General features: G+C 45.1%; 1 protein-coding gene across 1 annotated transcript in view; it reads right to left on the bottom strand.

Annotated features, from left to right (window-relative positions):
• SLC16A10 (solute carrier family 16 member 10) overlaps positions 1-23,929 on the bottom strand; it is a 214,551-nt gene that overhangs the window by 66,936 nt on the left and 123,686 nt on the right. The gene's annotated exons all lie outside the window — the stretch shown is intronic.

The raw sequence follows: 23,929 nt of genomic DNA, 5'->3' as shown, positions 1-23,929 counted from the left end.
ATATTTTTTATATAAATATTTATGTCCACTGCTAAAATATAAAAACAATATTTTTTTTTATTTGAATACATATAAAATAAAGCATACATATTTCATTTATTTACATCTGTCATCCAATAGATTGAGCCCTGTACAAGATGTTTTGTCTGTGAATATCTCAACCAACTGATAAACACAACCTACTAAAGCATTGTAGTAGACTAGTTATGGGCTTCATTTTCGAAAAGCTCCAGCATTCTTTTAAAACAGGCTGTTATCAGTACATATTGTAATAAATATATGTTAAAAAAAGTTAATGCAGTTAATTTAAAATGACATAAAACATCAGTTTATAAACTTGCCAACTTTACAATTAAAATGCGCCATTATACTTATCACTTAAAATTATTCTGAACTCAAAAATGTTTTTTTTTTACTTACCGTAAAATCCATTTCTTTGATGTTCATTGACGGACACAGTGCCTTATCTTCTTGATCATTGGGTTATACTGTCCCCTACAGGAGTCCACTAGGCAGGAAAAAGCTTGACTACACCTATGGGGCAGTCCCAGGGAGTATACTCCCACTCTCAGCCAGGGCCGTTTGAAGGAATTTGGGGGCCCCAAGCAAAATGGACATGGAGGCCCCCCCGACCCGCCGCACCCACGCAAAGCCTACAGGAACCACAGCATAGCCATACAGTTTAAGTATCTATATATATATATATATATATATTTACATATATGATATAGATAGATAGATAGATAGGTATAATAAAGAAAGAAAGGAGAGAGAGAGAGGGGAGGGGGACAGATAAACAAAAAGAGACATAGGAAGACTAAGATTAAAAGGGAGATAGAAAAAAAAAGAAAGAAGTTTTCAGACCTGTCGGCACTCGGCATCAGCTACTCAACCTGATGCTATCTGCTCCTCACTCATCCACATCGGCTGCAGGAATTTTAATTGCATTTAGAGCCCTGCTATCTGTATACAGTAGGAGCTGTCAGTCTGCACTGTCCATGGGCTGGTCCATACTCTGCATAAAGTCTACCTGGTAGGCCAGGGATCTCTCTTGTGTCTGCAGATCTTATCAGACTTTTTACAAACCTGTTGAGGCAGAGAGGTGCCCCCTTGAGGGAGATCCCGATAACAGTGTCATTGCACTTTACTGCATTGACGATCAAAGGGGCGCTCACAGCCTTACACAGTGTCGTTGCATTTATTCTTAACCAGTCGTTGTCTTGGGGCCCCAGGCCAGCTCGGGGCCCCAAGCAATTGCTTGGTTTGCCTGCCTTGTAGCAACGGGCCTGCTCTCAGCCATAGGCACTCAGTTTTGTTACAGGCAGTGTCAGAAGAAAGTCAACTCCACAGAGGGGTGGGTGCTGTGTCCGTCAATGAACATCAGAAAAATAGATTTTACGGTAAGTCAAAAATCCCATTTTCTCTTTCGTTCATTCGTTCATTGACGGACACAGTTCCTTATCTTCTTGACCATTGGGATGTCCCAAAGCAGTGTCAAACATGAGGGGTGGGAACAGCAAGAAAAAATTCCCAAGGCTAAACCGTAGCCAACCAGGTAACATGGAGCTCAACCATAAACAACAGGAGCTCACCTGAAAAAAACAATGCTCCCTCAAAGAGGACCAAGTCCTCTAAACAGTGGCCTGTAAAACCTTGCGGCCAAAAGAGGCATCCGCAGATGCCAACACATCCACTTATAAAACTTTGTGAAAGTGGGCACAGACGACCATATAGCCTCCTTGCAAACCTGCAGCACTAACACCTGATGACGGAAGGCCCAGGAGGCACTAAGAGCCAGAGTACAGTGCGCCTTAACAGGGAAAGGAGGAACCTAACCCTTAATTGAATAGGCCTGAATCACTGTCTGTCTGATCCATCTGGAAATGGTCGCAGCAGAAGCAGCCAACCCTTTCCAAGGACAATCTATGAGTACAAATAATGAGTCTGACTTCCTAAAATACTCTGTAGCTGCCAGGTACACCCTGATTACCTGAACCACATCCAGGGAATGCAAGGCAATTTCCTTAGGATGGTTAGGCCTGGGACATAGGCAAAGCCACACAATGTCTTAAATCAAATGCAAATCAGAGACGACCTTTGGAAAGAACGACAGACAGGGACACAAAGAACCACCTGATCTTTGTGAACCACCAAGTAAGGTGAACGACAAGACAATGCCACCAGCTCAGGCACCCTGCACGCAGCAGTAATAGCCACCAAAAAGGCCACCTTCTGGGACAACATAAGCAGGGGAACCTCCCTAATATTTTCAAAGGGAGGTTTCTGGAGAACTTACAACCAATTGAGATCCCATGGTGGCAATGGAGACCGCATTGGAGGAGCCAAGTGTCAAACTCCCTGGATGAAGGTACACACTCAAGAATGTGTGGCTAATAGACGTTGAAAGAAAACCGCCAAGGCCAAAACTTGTCCCTTGATGGTACTCAAGGCCAGGTGCTGCTCAACCCCCCGTTGGAGGAAAAAGGGGGAACCCCAAGAGACTCACACCATGCAATGTACGTCTTCCAAGTACTATGGTAATTTTTCTAGAGGTAGATTTTCTATACTTTAACAGCGTAGGAATCACCGATTCAGACAAACCTCTATCCTTCAGCCCCTGGCTTTCAACAGCCAAGCCGTTAACCACTTGCCGACTGCTCACATTGAGGGTACTGCGGCAAAGTGGCTCGATTCGGTCCAGCGACGTAGACCTACCAGGGGAGGAGAGGCGGTGATCACCGCCGCTCTACCCCGATCGTCGGGGATCGAGTGAGGAAATCCGCCCGCTTGTGTAAACAAAGCGGGCGGATCTCCTATGTGACAGGCAGGGACAGATTACAGGATTCAGCATAGCTGAACCTGCAATCTGTGCCTGTGTCACACAATCCCCACCCCCCCACACACGTCAGTAAGCACCAGGCATACATTTAACCCCTTGATCACCAATAAAGTTAACCCCTTCCCTGCCAGTTTCATTATTACAGTAACAGTGCATATTTATAGCACTGATTACTGTAGTAATGTCACTGGTCCCCCCAAAAGTGTCAAAAATGTCAGTCACGGATCTGTCCGCCGCAATGTCGCAGTCCCACAAAAAAAACAAAATCGCAGATCGCCGCCATTACTAGTTAAAAAAAAAAACAATAAAAATGACATAAATCTTTGCCGTAGTTAGTAGCTGCGATAACTTTTGCGCAAACCAATCAAAATACTCTTATTGCGATTTTTTTACCAAACATATGTAGAAATTGGCCTAAAATGTTAAAACATTTTGATTTTTACATTTTTTGGGGGGGAATTTCATATAAAAAAATGTGAAAAATATTGTTATTTTTTCAAAATTGTCGCTCTTTTTTTGTTTATAGCGCAAAAAGTAAAAATCGCACACGTGATCAAATACCACCAAAAGAAAGCTCTATTTGTGGGGAAAAAAAGGATATAGATTTAATTTGGGTACAACGTCGCACGACCGCGTAATTGTCCGTTAAAATAACGCAGTGCCAAATCGCAAAATATGGCCTGGTGAGGAATGGGGTAAAATTTTCTGGTCTTAAAGCGGTTAAAAATACGCTTATTGAGAATTTTTTTGTCAAAGACATGTAGCTAAATACATTTTGGCCTAAATATATGACTAAAATTGAATATATTGGATATTTATTAACTGTCAAAGTAGAAAAATATTTTTATTTTTTCAAAATTGTCGCACTGTTTTATTAATATCGCAAAAAATGAAAAGCGCAGAGGTGATCAAATACCACCAAAAGAAAGCTCTGTTTGTGGGAAAAAAGGACGTAAATTTTGTTTTGGTACGGCGTTGCATGACCGCGCAATTGTCAGTTAAAGTCGCACAGTGCCAAGTTGCAAAAAGTGGCCTGGACGTAAAGCAGGAAAATCCTCCGGTGGTAAAGTGGTTAAAGCCAGCAACTAGGGCTGAAACAACTAATCGATAAAATCGATAATAATCGATAATGACAATCGTTGTCAACGATTGTCATTATCGATTAGTTGATCCTTCGATTAGTTGCGCTGCGTCTTTCCCTGCCTGTCTCCTCTGTGAAGCCGTCGGCAGCATTCACTGTCTCAGACTCTTACAGCTCTCCATGACCTCCCCCTCCCTCCTCCTTTCCTCTCTGCCTTTCCTCTCCGCCTTCTTGTGACGTCAGTGAGGGAGTGAGTCAGATCGAGGGAGAGAAGCAGCAGCAGCACGTGAGTGCCGAGTTTACAGTCCTACAGTCACAGTGTTCTCTCCATGCAATGCAGCCCACCAAACAATATAATAAATGCTTATTCAGATAAAAGAGTTAATATTCCTTATAAAGTGCTTGCAATATTATAAAAGAAAAATAAGTGATTAAAAACGTCCATATAGCACATATAGGGGGTCTTTCTATGCTCCCTATTTCATATCTATGGCTGACAGGGACGTTTTTATTCACTTATTTTTCTATTATAATATTGCACCTTATAAGGAATATTAACTCTTTAATCTAGATAAGCGTTTATTATATTATTTACAGTATATAGGAGCTTAAAAAAAAAAAAAAAGTTTTGGTATAAAAGTACTGGGAGCATTATGTGCCCTGCAAGTGTTACTTGATTTTAATCCCAAACAGTGCCCCATCACTGGTGTTGTCGTGGGGGGGGGGGGGGGGGGGAAACAGTGCCCCATCACTGGTGTTGCCGTGGGGGTGGGGGGAACAGTGCCCCATTACTGGTGTTGCCGTGGGGGTGGTGGGAACAGTGCCCCATCACTGGTGTTGCCATGGGGGTGGGGGGAACAGTGCCCCATCACTGGTGTTGCCGTGGGGTGGGGGGAACAGTGCCCCATCACTGGTGTTGCCGTGGGGGTGGGGGGAACAGTGCCCCATCACTGGTGTTGCCGTGGGGGTGGGGGGAACATTGCCCCATCACTGGTGTTGCCGTGGGGGTGGGGGGGAACAGTGCCCCATCACTGGTGTTGCCGTGGGGGTGGGGGGAACAGTGCCCCATCACTGGTGTTACCGGAGGGGGGGGGGGGGTAAACAGTGCCCCATCACTGGTGTTGCCGGGGGGGAAATAAATGAACGAAAAAGGCATATTGAGTTTTTTTATGATTTTATCCGATTAATCGAAAAAATAATCGGCAAATAATCTTTAGTTGCAGCCCTACCAACAACTGTAAAGCAGGATGGAAGATTGGCCCTTGGGACAGCAGATCTTCTCTGAGAGGAAGTCTCCAAGGAGCATAGGCGACCAGCCATACCAGATCGGCGTACCAAGCCCAGCAAGGCCAGTCTGGAGCCACGGAATCCCTGCTGCCTCGATCCTGCACAGGAGTCTTGGCAGAAGTTCGAGAGGGGGGGAAAGCATAAATCAGATGATGCTGACTCTAAGGAGCCACTAATGCGTCTGTGGCGAGAGGATCCCGAGACCGTGCCACAAACCTCTGTACCTTCCTTGGAGTGTGTACAGCAGAGATGGCTGGAACGAATCGGTCTCCCCACCTTAGAATGCCGGCTATTTTCTGAGCCGCCAGGACACTTCTTGTGCCCCTTGGTGATTGACATAGACCATGGCCGTGGCATTGTCCGATTGAATTTGTACCGGACACTCCTGAAGAAGAATTGTCTAATGATCTAGACAAAGTCTAATCGCTCGGAGTTCCAGTACATTAATCGGCAGTCTGGACTCTTCCAGCACAGTCTGTGCCAAGGACGCCTCCCCACCCGGACAGGCTGGCATCTGTGGTGACAAATCCAGTACAGGGGGAGAAAGGATTTTGCCTGTCGAAGTGCCGGAGAACGATGCCACCTCTAGAGACCATGGATTCTTGTCCCATTTCACCATAATCTCTTTTGCAGAGATCTGGTGGAACTGTGCAAGAGGAACTGCCTCGACACCATCAGGCTCAGCACCCGCATGCAAGCCCGGAGGGATGACCCTCTGGTGGACAACAGAAGCTGAATTGCCTTCTGCAATGTCTGGAGTTTTTCAAGAGGAAGAAACACTCTGGCTGATGCCGAGTCCAAAGTCAGACCCAGATATTCCAGTTTTGTGGATGAAACCAGAGCAGACTTCTGAAGGTTCAGAATCCAACTGAACTCCCTCAGAGTTCACAGAGTAATCTCCAAGTTGTCCATCAGAGCAGTCAGAGAAAACGATCGTCCAGGTACCCCAGTACCGCGATCCCCCGCTGACGCAACAATGCTAGCACCAGGGCCAACACTTTTGTGAAGACTCGAGGAGCGGAGGCGAGACCAAAAGGTAACGCCACAAACTGATAATGCTCCTCCCCCATGGCAAAGCAGAGGAAGTGCTGGTGACCGGCACATATTGGAATGTGAAGGTAGGCGTCCTTGATGTCAATAGAAGTGAGAAAATCCCCCTGATGTAGGGATGCCACTACTGTGCCAATGGACTCCATTTGGAACTTCTGTAACCGCACAAAGCAGTTTAGCGCCTTGAGGTCCAGAATTGGACATACCATGCCTTCCTTCCTGGGAACTGTAAAGAGGTTTGAGTAAAACCCCTGAAAACGTTCCGAGGTCAGAACCAGAACAATCGCCCCTTGAAGTAACAAGTCTTGCACTGCCCCAAAGAGATCCGTAAGCGATCTGGGGACAAGTGTCGGTTGGAAGGGAAGAACCTTTCTGGAGTATAAGACCGAAACTTGATCTTGTAGCCTGACCAAATGACTTAGTGGTCCCACTTGTCATGTACCAGGGAGGCTCACTGAGCTGGAAACCAGCGAAGATGTCCCTTCACCCCAGATATGGGTGAGGGCACACCTCAAAGCAGTGGAAGCCTTGTCCGCAGATCTGGAAGAGCCCGCTCGTGGCTTGTCAGACCAGGTCTTCTTGGAACCTCCAGTGGAGGCTCTGAAGGGCTTTGATCCCTTGTCTTGAGACCCTAAAGGATGTCATCCAAGGAAGCTCCAAACAGGCGATCCACTACAAGGCTTAGTAGGCCGCAAGCCACGGCCTACATTTTCGTGGAGGCCCAGCAGCTTGGGCGCAAGCCCCGGTGGAACTGACTACCCAGGGGCAGCGGAGGGGAGGGCTGATGCTAAAATGGAGATTAGTGGCTTCAGCCACCCTCACTGGGGCCGCCTCACATAGCTCCTGAACAGTAGGCCACAAAGCCACCGCCTACATTTTTGGTCGCATCCGGCCATGTGAGGCACGGACCCGCGGATGCCAAACCATCCGCTACCCCCAGCCCAACAACTGCAGCAGGGAGCCCAGAGGACATTCCTACCCTTGTCACCAACCCCCAGGGTGGCGAGGAACCCTGCTCAACCCCCCACCGTTGCGCACCATTAAAAACCCGGCCAGCAGCAACTGCAACAAGCCCCCCTTAAGAGCATGTGGCAAAAGCCAGCTCCTAACCGTACCCAGGGAGGGGGGGGGGGGAGAGTCGGAAGACCCACAGTGACCAACAAAATTTTAGAGGGGCTGGGGTGACAGCTACACCCCAAAACTCTCTAGGGGAAGAGGGGGGACAACTACTTACCATACCAGGAACAGGGTGGGCACTGCTCGTGACAGACCACCGCTCCATCGAAATGGGGGGGCTGTCAGCTCGAAAGAATGCTGCGACTCAGGCTGAGGCCAGGTCGTATGCGCCCTCGCAATACGTTTAACTTGCAGGCCAGCCCCTGTCCAGTGGGGCTAAGTCGCGGCCGACCTAGCGCTGAGCTGAGGCCTGCGCATGTTCGCTGGCCAGACTGGGGGGACCCTCTGGATCAAGATAATCCAGTCCATCGCCCAGTCTGGCAGTTGATAGTAGATTCCCACAGGAACAAAAAAACAAAGATAGTTAAGTCGTACTTAAGAAACACATAGGGCAGAGCTACTAGCGTCACTGCGTCACTTCCAGTTACAGTCCATGGAATGTACCACGACCCGAACTTCCTTTGTTTTCCATGCTGTTCAAACGCTGGTTTGAAGTAAGTGTATTTTGGATCTGTTTACAATAAAGGAGTTATACAGTGTTGCACTATGGGGTATTGCCTTTACTATTTCCACATGTAAAACCATGGGACAAGAAAGCCAAAGGAAAGAGGAACTTTACAATTGACTGTGGATCTGAGGTCTGCTGTTTCAGCCACTGTGTGCTGTGAATGCTGGCTACCCCCTAGAGGGGAGAGCTTTCTGGTGAGTGAGGCACAAGAGGGGGAGCACGTTTTGGAACACCAGCATCAAGCACTACTTTTAAAATAAGTAAGAGCACCTTCTAAGAGCACCTATCACTTTATTAGCTATCAATGAACTTTTTAATCAGCCAGTTTTGAGTATTTTTTTGTCCATTACTAAACCTTTTATGCATGAGTTTGAAGCACCTTTAAGAGTCACTTTATTAGCTATAGAAGGACTTATTTACGGTAAGTACCCCGTTCAAGTTCATGTACATAATCGTTTTTGATACGCACTTTTTGTAGTAATGATTTTGTGCTTATGTAATGTACTAGATATAAATTGAATGGTTAAAGCTTTTTAAATAGGCACCAGTCACTGTTTATATTTTTTAAATTTTTTCTTATGGTTGTTTTGGCAACTAATCAGCACAGGTTTAATTAATATTGTATGTATATATATATTAGAGTACTGAGCACTTTATGAGTTGTGTTTAGTATAATTTGGAAACTCACATTCATAAACACGCACACTAGAGTGTTAATTTTTATTCATTTATTTTCATTTATTGATACACAGTAACTTGCAGCGCCACACCCACTACACATACTTGTGTAGTGAATGTGTCACCAGCAAACCAGTGAACTCTATCTTTATTTATTGACGATCACATCATCACATCACAACAAAGGACGGCAACGTTTGGGAGGACCCCAAAAACAAGCATGTGACCTGATGAAAGGGTCTTGTGTGGCTCCGAAACGTGTCAAAGTCACATGCCTAATGAAGGGGTCTTGCGTGGCTACGAAATGTTGCTGTCCTTTGCTGTGATGTGATCGTCAATAAAAGAATTCAACCCTTTGATGAAGTTTCTTGGTGTGCTTCAAGTATCCAGCCAGGAGTTGCTTCAGCACCTGCTTACTCTACAGCCATTTACAGGAATTTGGGAATTAGGAATATTGTTTTGGCCTTAATAAATGAAAGGCCCTTGCAATTTAATGGGAAGGTCTGCTTTACTTGTACCTACAGGTAAGCTTACAATCAGGCTTACCTGTAGGTACAATGAATATCTCCTAAACATAATCTTATATATTTTGTAACGTACTTATTCCTAACTCATCTGTGAATGCAGAGCCTAAAGAACATGAGTGGTTAGTTGTGTGAGATGCTGTTGGAGAAAAACAGTTCAAGTTGTGAGGAAGAAGCCATAGAACCTTTTTCTAGGGATCTAATTGGACAGTGGAAACATAGGTGGAAACCATAATACAGAATGCCATTGACTAAAGCTGGAAACCTAAATTTCAGATATTTTGCTATTTAGGACAAATCTTTGGGGAAAAAAATAATAATACTTTACTGTATATCTATAGTGACAACATCTGCTTTAAATTTGTCACTGGTCAAATTGAAAAAATGTATACCTTTTACTCTTATTTTTTCTTGCCTTTCTTTTTCTTGATTATTAGACAACTCTTTGAGGACAATACCATCAAAAAAGGCCTTGTTTGCCCCACTCTACAAAAAAATTTGTCTACCCTCTGTATTATAAGCAGAAAGGAACTTAATGTAAAATAATAGACCCCTAATTAAAGTATAACTAAAAGAAAGCTAGAACACCTTCAGCGACCCAAGGATCTGGGGGGCCTGGCGGTACCCAATCCTTGGCAGTATTATTTAGCCTCACAACTTCAACATATTGCCCGAGCCATGAGAAGGGGGAGGGGTCGATTGCGGGCCTTCTGACCCACACTGTGGGCCGAGGGGAGCTGGCGGCCCATTTGGAATAGCTAAGGCTGAGGAAGTCTCCAACGTATGTCCTCATGCAAAAAACCTGGAACAAGGCTCGCCAACTACAGCAGATAGTGGGATATACTGGTTTCAGTCCTATTTGGGCGAACGCCAGATACCCTGAGTTGGCTTCGTTACCACATGGTGCCAGGTGGGTAAGGTATGGCGTGTCCCATCTGAAACATATATTCCGCAATAGAGTGCTCTGTTCCTTTGATGCGCTGAGGGAGGCGTTTCGTCTTCCTCAGTTCATGCATTTCTACTACTTACAGCTGCAACATGGCATTAGGGCCCAAAAGGGGGTCGACATTTGGGTTCACACCCCGGCACCGATATTTAATTTCATGTCCACTGTAGACAACTTTAAGGGATTTATTTTGCATTGCTATTCTCTATTGATGGCGTCCTTTATGGACCAGCATCCGCTTCGATTGGTCCCCCAGTGGCAGAAGGATGTGGGCGAGTTTGAAGAGGAACAATGGGAGGAGGCTCTACAGGCTGTGCAGTTGAGCTCCCTGAACATAGCTCAGAGATTGTCTCAGCTCTACATTTTGTACAGAACTCATTACACTCCGGCCAGGCTGTACAGGATGGGCAGGAGAGATTCTCCAACTTGTGGCAGGTGTATGAGAGACCATGGCGACTTGTTGCATCTCCTATGGCTGTGTCCCAAGCTTCATGTTTATTGGAGGGGGGGTGCTCACTACACTTTCGGGGGCCTTTGGGGTTCAGGTACCAGAGAATCCTAAAGTCTGCTTGCTGGTTATCCTGAGTGGAGTCTAGGCCCCGGTGCCGGATCTGCAGGCTATGGGCCGGGCACTGTTTTAGGCAAGGAAGTTGCTTTTACGGCACTGGATTTCTCAGAGGGCCCCTTTGGTCAAGGAATGGGTTGTCACAATGGGAGACACACTTAGACTAGAAAAATATATTTATCAACATTGGGGCAGCCCTGGTAAATTTGAACGGCTGTGGGCTCCCTGGCTGGCTGTACCGGGCCTTGCCCCGGTGGATCTGGTACTTAATAATATATTAGCGGGGGTGGTGTGAAGATTGGGGACCACAGTCCTGCCAGAAGTTATCCCATGTTCAGCTTATACCTGGTTATTTTGTTGAAGGGCGGGGATGGGGGGAGGAGGCTGGGGTGGACTTCTGCTTATTTATCCTGTTGTTTGTGGAGGAGTTGGTTGGGAGATTGTTATGCTATCACTGACTGCTATCTATGCACTTGATTCTTGTAAATTGTGCCAAGTATGCTCTGGACTCTGTTTTGTGTTATGTTTATAACTTTTAATAAAGTTTTCTCTTGATATAAAAGAAAAAAGTATAACTAAAAGAAATAACTTTTTTTTTGGATAGTATAGAGAGGGATTAGAACACTTGCCAGGTCTTTTTTTCTGCCTGTATTCCCATTTCACCCTCTAATTGTCCTGTTTACTGTTATCACTGAGTAAAAGTGAAAGATAAGTAAATTTTGGGTTGTCAGCAGAACAGGAATAATGGCGATACTAGCACTTGTGGCCCTGGTGACAACCAGGGATTCCCTCACTTTGGAGGGATTTCTCTCACTTCCTGTTTTGGCTACGGTACAGGGAGTGAAGGGAAATCTATGTTCCAGATGGATAAAAGAAAAAAAAAAAATGAAAAGGACTGCTAACCCTCTCCTAATGTGTCCAAAATATGTAAAGTGTAAACTAGGTCTTTTTTTCTTTTCACTGTTTGAATGGGAGTATTGCACTGCAACTGCAAGCCTAGCATTGGGCTTGCAGTTGCGATGCTGCCCCATTGAGTATGTTGCTGTGAGCTCAAACGCCTATTTTTACCCACCTCCAAGTATGAAGTAAACCTTACAAATTACATAGAAACCTTTAAATATTTGCTTCTATAAACCGCCACTGTTTTTCAATGAACATATTTAGGTATGACCACTAGAGGACACACTTACTGCAGAGCTGGAAACTCAATTCATAAAGAAGCCATGTGTGACGCACATCTTACTAACCCCTCTGTAAGCTTAAAAGTTATAGGAGTTGGAGGCTACCATACGTTCTGGTTTGTTAAAAGTATACTTTGAACATGCCCTGAAAATAGTATATCCCAAAGCAAACTTTTTGCTTATGTAAAGTTATAACATCACAAATGATGTCCAAGAGGGTACTTGATTCATGTACATCCCAGAACATGGATTATGGACCAATGGTGTAAATTACATTTTTATTGCTATTGATGAAAACCACAGCAGTTCTTAGTCATAGGTGATCATTTCGCTGTAAACTGATATACTGGAAAATGTGTATTACAGGTAAAAAAAAATTGTATTTTTATAAAGGAAAAGTAAACAGTGCAAAAAGGATTCACAATTCCCCAGTTTGATACCGGATGAAAAGATTGGTCTAAAATTCTACAGCCTGTTATGTAACCTGATGCCATGTAATATTATTTCCACTATAACGAGTGAAGGTGATATCCAAAATCTTGGGTCCTGGTAAAGCGATCTATTTATTTGACCAATTTGATCATCAGTAGCTAAAACCATAATGTAATGGGACGGGGCATAAATATCTGTGAGCTCCAGGTCAAGCGATGAAATCTTTGACTTCTTTTTCAACTGAGTATGTGTAAAATGCGACATCACCGTATAATCAAATATTGAGCAGATTTCAAAGTCACCCATGCGATGTCCCATTTATGTCCAGGTTTAGGAAATACATTTGCTGCAACATACCCGACTTTTGTTCTAAAACATCTTCTATAATCTATATATAGTAACACTCTTTTATTGAATTGAATTGTTGCTGTATTGTCTCCCTTTATATTGTAAAGCGATGTGCAAACTGTTGGCGCAATATAACCTCTATTCACTAACACCACAAATGAAGTAACATAAATGTCCCAATACAAAAGTCCAAAAAAAGATTGAGAAAAAGTTGATTCTATAATGTGTTTCCATTCAGCAGTAATATCCACGTGCTAAAAATGGCTTCAACTTATTAATCGCCTGTAATCTGCATGCAGTTACCAACCATGTTCCGAATATGCTCACCTCCAGACAAGACCCTGAATATTAGTCAAGGGCCAGATGTGCTTTTGCCCCATCACAGGCCACTGAACAGATGGAACAGATGGCTCCTTAAATACAATCCTTATCTCCTCCACTCTCCTCTGATGCTGGCAATCACTCGTGTAAAAGAATGAAAACTAATAGTGCTCTCCGTACATTAAAGGCACTGAGTGTGCTCATACTTGTGAGTGTTTTATATATTTTATAATATCCAGAGAGCCATCTGATCAGGGCCTGTGAGGAGGCAAAAGTGCATCTGGTCCTTGACTATTGGTCAGGGTCTTGTCAGGAGGTGAGTATATACAATGGCTTTCTTCTTGCCACTCTTCCATAAAGGCCAGTGTGAAGTGCATGACTAATCATTGTCCTGTGGACAGATCCTCCTACCTGAGCTGTGGGTCTCTGCAGCTCCTCCAGAGTTACCATGAGCCTCTTGGCTGCTTCTGTGATTATTGCTCTCCTTGCCCGGGCCTGTCATTTTAGGTGGACGTCCATATCTTGGTAGGTTGTTCAGTTGTGCCATACTCTTTCCATTTTCAGATGATGGATTGAACCGTGCTCCATGAGATGTTCAAAGCTTGGGATATTTGTTTATAACCTAACCCTGCTTTAAACTTCTCCACAACTTCATCTCTGACCTGTCGTGTGTTTTTCTTGGCGTTAATGATGCTGTTTGTTAACTAAGGTTCTCTAACAAACCTCTGAGGGCTTCACAGAACAGCTGTATTTATACTGAGATTACACACAGGTGGACTCTATTTACTAATTAAGTGACTTCTAAAGGCAATTGGTTCCACTAGATTTTAGTTAGGGGTATCAGAATAAAGGAGACTGAATTCAAATGCTCGCCACACTTTTCAAATATTTATCTGTAAAACATTTTGAAAACCATTTTTCATTTTCCGTCCACTTCACAATTTTGTGCCACTTTGTGTTAGTCTATCACATATTATCCCAATAAATTATATTTACGTTTTTGGTTGTAACATGACAAAATGTGGAAAATTTCAAGAGGTATGAATACTTTTCCTAGGTACTGTAACTCTAAGTGATGGCCTGCAGAAATGCATTTTCTATCATGCTGGAAAATCAGCTTATTTAGTCCTTGTCAGTAATCAAACAAGTTTAAACCTCAATAAACTTCAATATGCAAAAAAAAAAAAAAAAAAACATCTGATCTTTAGCCAGCCGTACAATTAATCTCTGGTGATTGGTTAAAGGTAACATGTTATGAGAGAAACGTGAAGACTTAAACCGCTGAACATTTAGAAAATGCTAGTCCTACTTTGAGTTACTTACCCAGAAGAAGCATGTAGTTAGTGACTCAGAAAGTACTAAAAACATCATAACAGCCAGGAAACTAGCATCTTATCTAACAGATTCAAAATGGCAGCCTCCATATTTCAATCATGACAGGTTTACTTAAAAAGCAAAAAAGTAACAGAGATTTGTGACGACATTATAAATAAATGTACTACAAGCTGTATTGCCTTCTAGGTAAACTAGGGCATGAACTAAGCTCTTTGCTATTCCAAATTCCAACTATGAAGCAAGAATTTTTTAATACTTTTTCCATACTTAAAATGGTTCTGTAGCCTAAACATTTTTCTCTTTAAAGAGGAAGTAAACTTCCCTCTGCTTGTACCTATAGGCAAGCCTATAATAAGGTGCAAGTTTAGGAGATATTGATTGTATACTGAATGCGCTCTGAAAGAACGGCTGCTCGTGCCGTTTCTTCAGAGCCTTGTGCCATGACCGGCGGCTCCCACGCACATGCGTGGGACTCACATCACGCGGCTCGGGCCAGGCACATAGCTGGAGTCCGTGAACCCGGATAGAACACGGGCGAAGATGGATGCTGCCTCCAGCAGGGACAATGAGGGCTTCGCTTGTAGGTAAGTGTCACATAATATACTAGTATGCGATGCATACTAGCACATGATGACTTTACTTTGCAGGTAAGAAAAAAAGATAAAAAAAACCCCAGTGTTTACTTCCTCTTTAATGCATTCTTTGCATTAAGGTATAAAATGTTTAAGGATTCATTTTGACCCCCCCTTTTACTTACCTGAGCCCTAATTCGATCCAACGCTATGCACATCTGCAGCTCTTCTCTCTCCTCACTTCTGTGTCTCACTAGCTTTGATGTGCTGTCAGTCAAAGCCAGTGACGAGGGAGCGCTGTCTGCGTCAATGGACGTAGCGGTGGGGCTCGGGGGCGAGCACACACGAATGCCCCCATGGTAAGTGGCTTCCTGTGGGGGCACTGGACAGAGACGAGGAGCCAGCAGCACCGGCGGGGGACCCGAGAAGAGGAGGGTCGGGCCACTCTGTGCAATTCCATTACACAGAGCAGGTAAGTATACAGATGTTTCTTTACAATCACTTTAAAGTTTAAAGTGACTTTTATACTCATAAACTCATATTGTGTATGAGGTATTTGTGTGCATAATTGATGTTAGTAACAACAAGCATAATGTCTAAAATTTGGCATCTGGACTAAGGTTGGCAGGGCTCTTACTCTGGAGTTGGCTTTATTGCTTTTGGAGTCAGAATGATCACATTTTTTTTCATAAGCTCTGAAAACTGAGCTCTGGAGTCTGGAGCTGACATTCCGAAGCTGCTCTTTACAGTACTACAACAACACAAAACAAACAATTTCTCCAGCGCGCAAAAGGACAGACACCAGTCAGGGATAGACGCACGGACTATGCAATCTCATGGATAATGCTTCAGCGGTGTCCCCCCTCCTCAGACAAGGGAATCAAAATCACAACTGCAAAAAGAACACACAGGGGGCGCACACACCTAGTGCATTACCTGAGCTTTATTAAAGGAAACTAAACAGCCAAACTAATACTCACAAACAACTGATGTAATACGCATGACATTCCCTGATGGTCAATCAACCAATCAACCTGGCAACAGATGTCAGAGCTCAGAGGAAGGGGATACGCACCCGAAACGCAACAGCCTGCCAACATTGCCTATAATTCGGTCATCCGTTGCCACATTGATTGACCATCAGGGAATGCCATGCGTGTTACATCTGTTGTTTGCGAGTATTCATTTGGCTGTTTGGTTTCCTTTAATAAACCTTGGATAATGCACTAGGTGTCTGCTCCCCCCGTGTGTTCTTTTTTTTTTCTTTACAGTATTACTTCGCATGACCACCATACATTAATGTTGCTTGTTTTATTTCAATAAACTCTCACAGAGCCACATAATGTAAATACATTTCCATACAATGGTAAAGGCAATACACTGTTAGGGCTCTTTCAGACTTGCTCTGCCCCGCAGAGCCCTCTGAAGGGTGATCCTCATTTAGTTCACTTTTCAGAGGGCATTTAACAGGATGACTGATTTAACCCTATAATGCCATGCTACCGCACCACAATGGAGTGTATTGCACGTGGTTGTGGCACGACCCCAGTAAACTCAATGGGCAAGTTTGCTAGGCAGCACCTCCTGTCAAACTCTGAACCCTGAGTTAAAAATGCAGTGACTGAAAAGCATCATGGCCGCAGCATCTATACAGTCCCATCCAGCTGTATTGGGACAATTTGGGTAGATGGCAAGGGGGCAGTAAAACCATGGCTCAGCTGCACAGTTTTTTTTCCGCCCCCTGGCCTTCTGTCTCATAGAGCTCTTAGGCATCTGTACTAAGATTCAATGCAATTTACAATAAAAATTGAAGTATATGAGATAAAATTATTTTAAATAAACAAGTGAAAAGAATGCATTCCTTAAAAGGGCATGGAGGGCTACAGTTCCCCCCATTGGGCATATGTAGTCATTCTGAATAGCGAGAGCTCTCATTTTAGACCTAACATATTAGGAGGAGGGGGAAATACAGGGAGAAGACCCTTAAGCAGATATGGGGGGGGGGGGGGGGGGTTTGGATGGGGTGAAGACAAAAAACAGAAACAGGGAGCAAAAAAAGAGAATATGGAAGGGGATAAGACAAAAGGGGTTAGGCTAAGCCTGCAGTGGATGTGGGAGGAGGGTAGAACTGTTTGTTTGACATAAAGGTTGTAAGCCTTTGGCTTTTCACATCGAAATTGTAAAAGACTGAACAAAATACTGCGATAGGAAAGGAGTTAAGCCGCCTTGCATACCTGCGTCACGGATGCCTGATGACGGAAGGCCCAGCAGGCACTGAGCGCCTGAGTAGAGTGCGCCTTCACAGGAAAAGGAGGAACCTGACCCCTAATCGAATAGACCTGAGTCACCGTCTATCTGATCCATTTATAAATGGTCACAGAAGAAGCGGACAGTCCTTTTCAAGGCACAAATAATGAGTCTAACTTCCTAAAAGACTCTGTAGCTGCCAGGTACACCCGAATAGCCCGAACCACATCCAGGGTATGCAAAGCAATTTTTGGGTTTGTGTCTGGGACACAGGGAAGACAACACAATGTCCTCATTCAAATGGAAATCACAGACAACTTTTGGAAGGAACGACAGACAGGGGGAAGAACCACCTTATCTTTGTGGATCACCAAGTAAGAAGTGCAACAAGATAACACTGCCAATTCTGACACCCTGCACTACCAAAAAGGCCACCTTCTCGGACAGTGTAAACAGGGGGATCTTCCAAATATCCACAAAGGGAGGCCTCTGGAGGACTGAAAGCACCCAGTTGATATCTCAAGCCGGTAGCGGAGACTGCACTGGTGATGTCAAATGTCGAACCCCCTGAATACGCACCAGAGAGTGCGTGGCCAGGGGTCGTAAGAAGACTGCCAAGGCCGACACCTGGCCCTTGATGGTACTCAAAGCCGATTTTTGATCAACCCCCATTGAAGGAAGGTCAAGATGCGAGCCACCGAGAAAGAGCGAGGGTGAACACCAAGTGACTCACACTACGAAATATACGCTTTCCACGTACGATGGTAGATCATCTTAGGGGTAGACTTCCTAGCCCGCAACAGCATTGGATTCCCTGACCCAGGCAAACCTCTATCCTTCAGCACCTGGCTTTCAACAGCAAAGTTGTCAAAGCCAGCGACTGTAAAGCAGGATTGAAGATCGGCCCTTGGGACAGCAGATTCTCCTTAAGAGACAATCTCCAAGGGACAACGGTGACCAGCCGCACCAGGTCGGCATACCAAAACGGGCAAGAGATGAGAGAAGGCATAAATCAGACAATACTGGCCCCATTAAAGGAGCTTGATAAAGGAGCGCATGCTGGTATTCCACTGCAGTGTGCAAGCTCCAAAACGGGTCGCGAGCACGCCGGAAGTTTTCTGCGGCTCACCTTGCAGTCCAGGCCTCAGACTCCATTTCCAATGTCATTACCACCTCCTGCCGGACAGGAACTCGAAACGAGCGAGTATAGCTGACCCAAGAAGTGGCCCCATGCCGACCTCAAACACCGGATCATCTGTGCACCTGCATTTACTTACTTCCATGTAAGTTTTTAATGTATGTTGCCACAATAAATCTTCACAGTCCTAACTCAGAGGCGCCTGTCTTTCCTCAGTTTTCTTGATCGCTCGGAGTTCCAGGACATAGGGAGCCTGGACTCTTCCAGTGAACAAACACCCTGAGCGGAGCTCCGGCCCAGGACACCTCCTCAAACGGACAGACTGGCATCCATGGTGACCACTGTCCAATACAAGGGGAGAAAGGTCTTTTCCTTGACAAAGAGCCGGAGAGCGAAGCCACCAGACCAGAGAACCTTTTGATTCCCCGTTCAGCCGGATCGGATTGTCCAGAGATGTCGAACACTTGTCCTGTTCGGCTAAGATCTCCCTTTGCAGGGACCACGTATGGAACTGTGCAAACAGGACCACCTCGAAGGAAGAAAATATCAGGCCCAGCACCCGCATGCAAGTCCGGAGGGATGACCACCTGCTGGACAGCCGGAGATGAATCGCAGCATGCAATTTCTGGGAGTTTGTCCAGAGGAAGAAACATTCTGGCTAGAGCCGAGTCCAGAGTCAGACCCAGATCTAAATTTATGGTAGGAACCAGAGCAGACTTCTGATAATTCAGAAGTGAGCCGAACTCCCGCAGAGTCCGTATAGTTATTTTCACATTGTCCACCAGAGCAGTAGGGGACTTCGCTCGCAGGAGAAGGTTGTCCAGGTATCCCAGCACTGCGATCCCCCGCTGATGTAACAATGCCAGCACCGGGGCCAACACTTTTGTAAAGACCCGAGGAGCGGAGGCGAAACCAATGGTAAAGCGGAGGAAGTGCTGGTGACGGACACCTGTTGGAATGTGTATATAAGAGTTCTTGATGTCGATAGAGGCAAGGAAATCCCCATGATGCAGGGATGCCACCACCGTGCGAATGGACTACATTCTGCACTTCTGCATATGGATTTAGTTTCATCATGCCATTTGTATCTATCCCCTTGATATTATGCCATTCTACCTTTTATGGGATTTTCCCCCCCTTTTTTAAGTCCATTAAGTTTCTTCAATAGCCTCTTATATGTTTTTAGCCATGTATAATTGTTCAGCAGCGCAAGTGTTAAAAGTGTTTCCTTTGTATTTATGGTTCCTATGGTAACCGTCCCGCTATATAATCTGGCGACTGTCACTCAGCGGCCTATCCGTGGAGTGCATCGGGGGGAGTTGGGTGGTCACTTACGGTCTACGGCCGAGACCGCAAGCATTGGAGTTTACCGCCGAGTACTGATACCGGTCATTACCGCTGTTTATACCGTTGCTACTGTGTGAGTTTGTTACCTATTTATTACCAATAAAACCTTTTAATTACCTTAATACACTATGAAGCCCCTTTTTATGTATCCCTGATCTGAGTGAAAACCCTGGAGTACCCTGACCATCACCATTAGAGAGGTAATACTCCCCAGAGGCTGGTGCATCCAGAGGAGAGGAGAATCTAGCAGTGGCCCCCCGTTCAATTCCCTGATGTGGAGGAAAGACGCTAAGCCAAGCCTGGTGTTACATGTACTAAAACGCTCATTTTGAGTGTATTGGAGGTGAGCGGCCATTGCACTTAATTTGGATTAGCTCACATTTGGTGACACGTTTCCTTTACTGCTGGCAATTTGAAGAGTCACAAGAGTCACTTTTTTATGCATTTGGAGCACAAGTTCTTTTTTGCACTTTTGCACATGGACACTCTGATTGAATTATTATATCCACCCACCATTTCTCGCATTTTATTCATATATCTACCTCAATTTTTTAAGCACTTTAACACGCATGAACTTTTTATTTGTGTCATATATATTATTATTCATTGTTATTATCATCATCTTATTTTGCACAGTGCACATTGGTTTTTACCCTCCTTTTTTTCTTTGGCACTATATTAACACTATGTATTATGCGATTCATGAATTTTATTTGATATATTTTTTTGATGATTGCTTATCAGTTTTGATTATTTCTACACCGAAGAGCACCTGCATGCACTGAATATAAGAGGAAGATCCATATCACTGTTACCACTATATGGGACACTTGAGCACTTTAGAATGTACAGCAGCATTTAACCACCTGTGAATGTATATGGAGACTCACAGCACTATCCATACATAGTGATATAGAGTTTATTAAGCACAGAGCACTTTTTTGATTTTATTATATTATATATCACCATAAGCACCATCCATTGAGAGATTTTTGAGTGTATATTTATCTATATGAATATGTGTAGTATATAGTGAATGTGATTTTTACACATCTATTAACATCAAGTCATTATTTATATGGTTTTATACATCAGGCATAATTGAATATTTATTTTTTTAACACTAAGACACTTTATAGCACCAGTCAGTTTTATACACCAGGCATAATAGAATATATTTTTATTTTAAACTAAGACACTTTAGAGCACATACACACCTTTGAAGCACGGTACTCCTCCCCCTTGAATTTGTTTGTATTGTGTGGTTACCAATAACAGTACCTGCAGCATTGAAGGCACATAACTTTCACACACCTACAGGACAGCGCGAGAATTACACCCCCCTATATATGAAGGACCAGATAAGGAGAACGGCAAGACAAAGCCGCCAATGCAGACACTTTGCGAGCAGACGTGATAGCCACCAGAAAAGCAACTGTCTGGGACAACACAGGCAGAGGAAAAACTCTGATGTTCTCAAAAGGGAGGTAGTTGTTACACAGACAACACAAAATTCAGGCCCCGGGGAGGCAAGGGAGCCTTCCTCAGAGGACCCAGACGCCACACCCTTATGAGGAAAGTGCGAAGCAAAGAATACGATGCCAAGGGACGTGGAAAAAGACGGCCAAAGCTGACAACTGACCCTTGATCGCGTTCAGCGCCAAACGCTGATCCACTCCTAAAAGCCAGAGACTGCAAAGCAGGAAGGAAGATCGGCCCTTGAGACAGAAAATCGTCTTGCAGCGGAAGCCGCCAGGGAGGCCCGAAAACCATCTGAACGATTAAATAGATGAGACAAAAAAACGGTGACTCTAAAATCAAACAAACAATGTCAGTGAAGTCCAAAAAATCACCACAAAAAATAAATGGTGGTTAAATTAGTCAGTGAAACCAAAAACGAGCAACACTTGGTGAACGAACCACAAGGCCCAGCAGAGATATAATGGATAGGAGGCCTTTTCCCAACGTAGATGGAAATCAGAAAAAACACCCGTGGATAAGATGTACAAAAGATGGCTGCTTACCAGAAGCAAGGGGCCCCCAAACTAATGGGTAGACCATATGCACAATGGATACACAGATGCACAGACGACCAGGTCGCCGCTTTGCACACCTGAGCCAGAGCAGCCTGATGGTGAAAAACCCAAGAGACGCTGATGGCTCCAGTAGAAAAGGCCCTTACAGGGAAAGGAGGAACCTGACCCTCGATGGAAGAGGCCTGAAACAAAAAACGTCAGTCTGATCCACGGAGAAAAGGTAGCCACGGACGCGGCCGAGCCCTTCCGAGGTGCCTCAGGAAAGACAAACAGGGAATCAGACTGCCGAGCAGATGCCGCGGCAGCCAGGAAAACCCTGACCGCCCAGACCACATCCAAGGAATGCAAAGCCATCTCCTGGAGATACTCTGGCTTCTCACAAGCGAACGCAGCACGATATCCTCGTGGAGGTGGAACGAAGAAACCACCTTGGGAATAAAAGACTGAGTGGGTCGCAGAACCACTTCATCCCTATGAAACACCAGATAAGGAGAACAGCAAGACAAAGCCGCCAATGCAGATGCTCTGCGAGCAGACGTGATAGCCACCAGAAAAGCAACTGTCTGGGACAACACAGGCAGAGCAAAAACTCTGATGTTCTCAAAAGGGAGGTAGTTGTAACACAGACAACACAAAATTCAGGCCCCCCGGGGGGAAGGGGAAGGGAGCCTTCCTCGGAAGACCCAGACGCTGCACCCTTATGAAGAAAGTGCGAACCAAAGAATACGATGCCAATGGATGTGGAAAAAGACGGCCAAAGATCAACTGACCCTTGATCGCATTCAGCGCCAAATGCTGATTCACTCCTTTCTGCAGGAAGGCAAAAAACGTTTGCCACCGAGAAGGAGCGAGGATGGAACGCATGCGATCAGCACCAGGCATATACACTTTCCAGGTGCGATGAGAAATCTTCCTCGAGGTAGCTTTATGAGCCTTCAATAATGTAGGGATGACCGCCTGTGGAAGACCCCTACCCCTCAAGACCTGGCTTCCAACAGCCACGCCGTGAAAGCCAGAGACTGCAAAGCAGGAAGGAAGATCGGCCCTTGAGACAGAAAATCGTCCCGCAGCGCAAGCCACCAGTTAGGCCCGACAACCATCTGAACGATGGCCGCGTACCAGGACCGATGTGGCCAGTCTGGGGCCACCAAAAAGACCGACATCCGCTCCAACGCCAACCTGCGGAGGAACCTGGACCACAGTAGAATCGGAGGGAAAGCATACAACAGCGATACCGGTGCCAAAGGCACCCCTAACGCATTCGTGGCATCCGCCAGAGGATCGCGAGGTCCGGAAACAAACTTCCCAACCCCATTGTCGAGATGGGGCGTGAACAGATCCACGTCCGGAGTCCCCCACCGAGCACACAGGAGGCGAAACACCTCCGGATGCAGGGACCAGACTCCCTGGTCCAAGGTCAGGTGACTCAGACAGTCTGCCTGCCAATTTTCCACACCCGAATGGGAACAGCCAAAAGCGGAGGAATGCGCAATTCGGCCCAAGACAGGAACACGGCCACTTCTTCGGCCGCCCGGGCACTCTTGGTGCCCCCTTGTTGATTGATATAAGCCACAGCCGTGGCGTCGTCCGTCCGTACTTGAACCGGACTAGGCTTGTGACGGTATCAGATTTCCATGCTGCGATTAATTGATTAGGGTTTTACCACGGTATACGGTATTATCACGGTATTCAATTATTAAATTTAAATTATTAAATTTCTACCTCACTTGAATTTCATTGCTGAATTTAGGGGCTTTGGTTCACTTTTGCACATTATTATATAGTCAGTCAGTACAGACTCTGTGAACCAGGCCTAAAACAGGTCATCAAGCAGTGTCTGGCCTAACTGGTGATAACTGGTCCTGGCGCTCGGCTCCGATCCGATGGCCTGGTCATTAAGGGGGCAAATCCTTGTGGTCAAGAAGTGGTTAAACCTGAAGGAGGTGTTGTTATTTATAATTTACTTTACTATTGCTTTAGGCCTGGTTCACATGTATGCGGGTTGGCGGCCCACATTTGCACAGGCATAGCAGCCCACTGATTTGAACGGGCTGCTATGCCCTCATTTTCCTCAGAAAAAAGGTGCATGCAGCATTTTTTTAAAATTCAGTGGCCTTGAAATCCATCCTGCTTTTGCACCATGCGACTTACCTGCATTTCCTGCTCTGGCAAGCTTTCTGCGTTTTTTATATACGTGGGCGCGGCATTTAAAAACACAGTTTGCGTGTGCAGCAACGGCAGGTAAGTCGCATGGTGCAAAAGAAGGATGGATTTCATGGCCACTGCATTTTTTTAAATTCTGCTTTCATCTTTTTTTA

Source organism: Pelophylax lessonae (assembly GCF_965119305.1).
Source record: "Pelophylax lessonae genome assembly, chromosome: 3".
NCBI lineage: Eukaryota > Metazoa > Chordata > Amphibia > Anura > Ranidae > Pelophylax > Pelophylax lessonae.
This window is presented reverse-complemented; position numbering and strand designations above follow the sequence as displayed.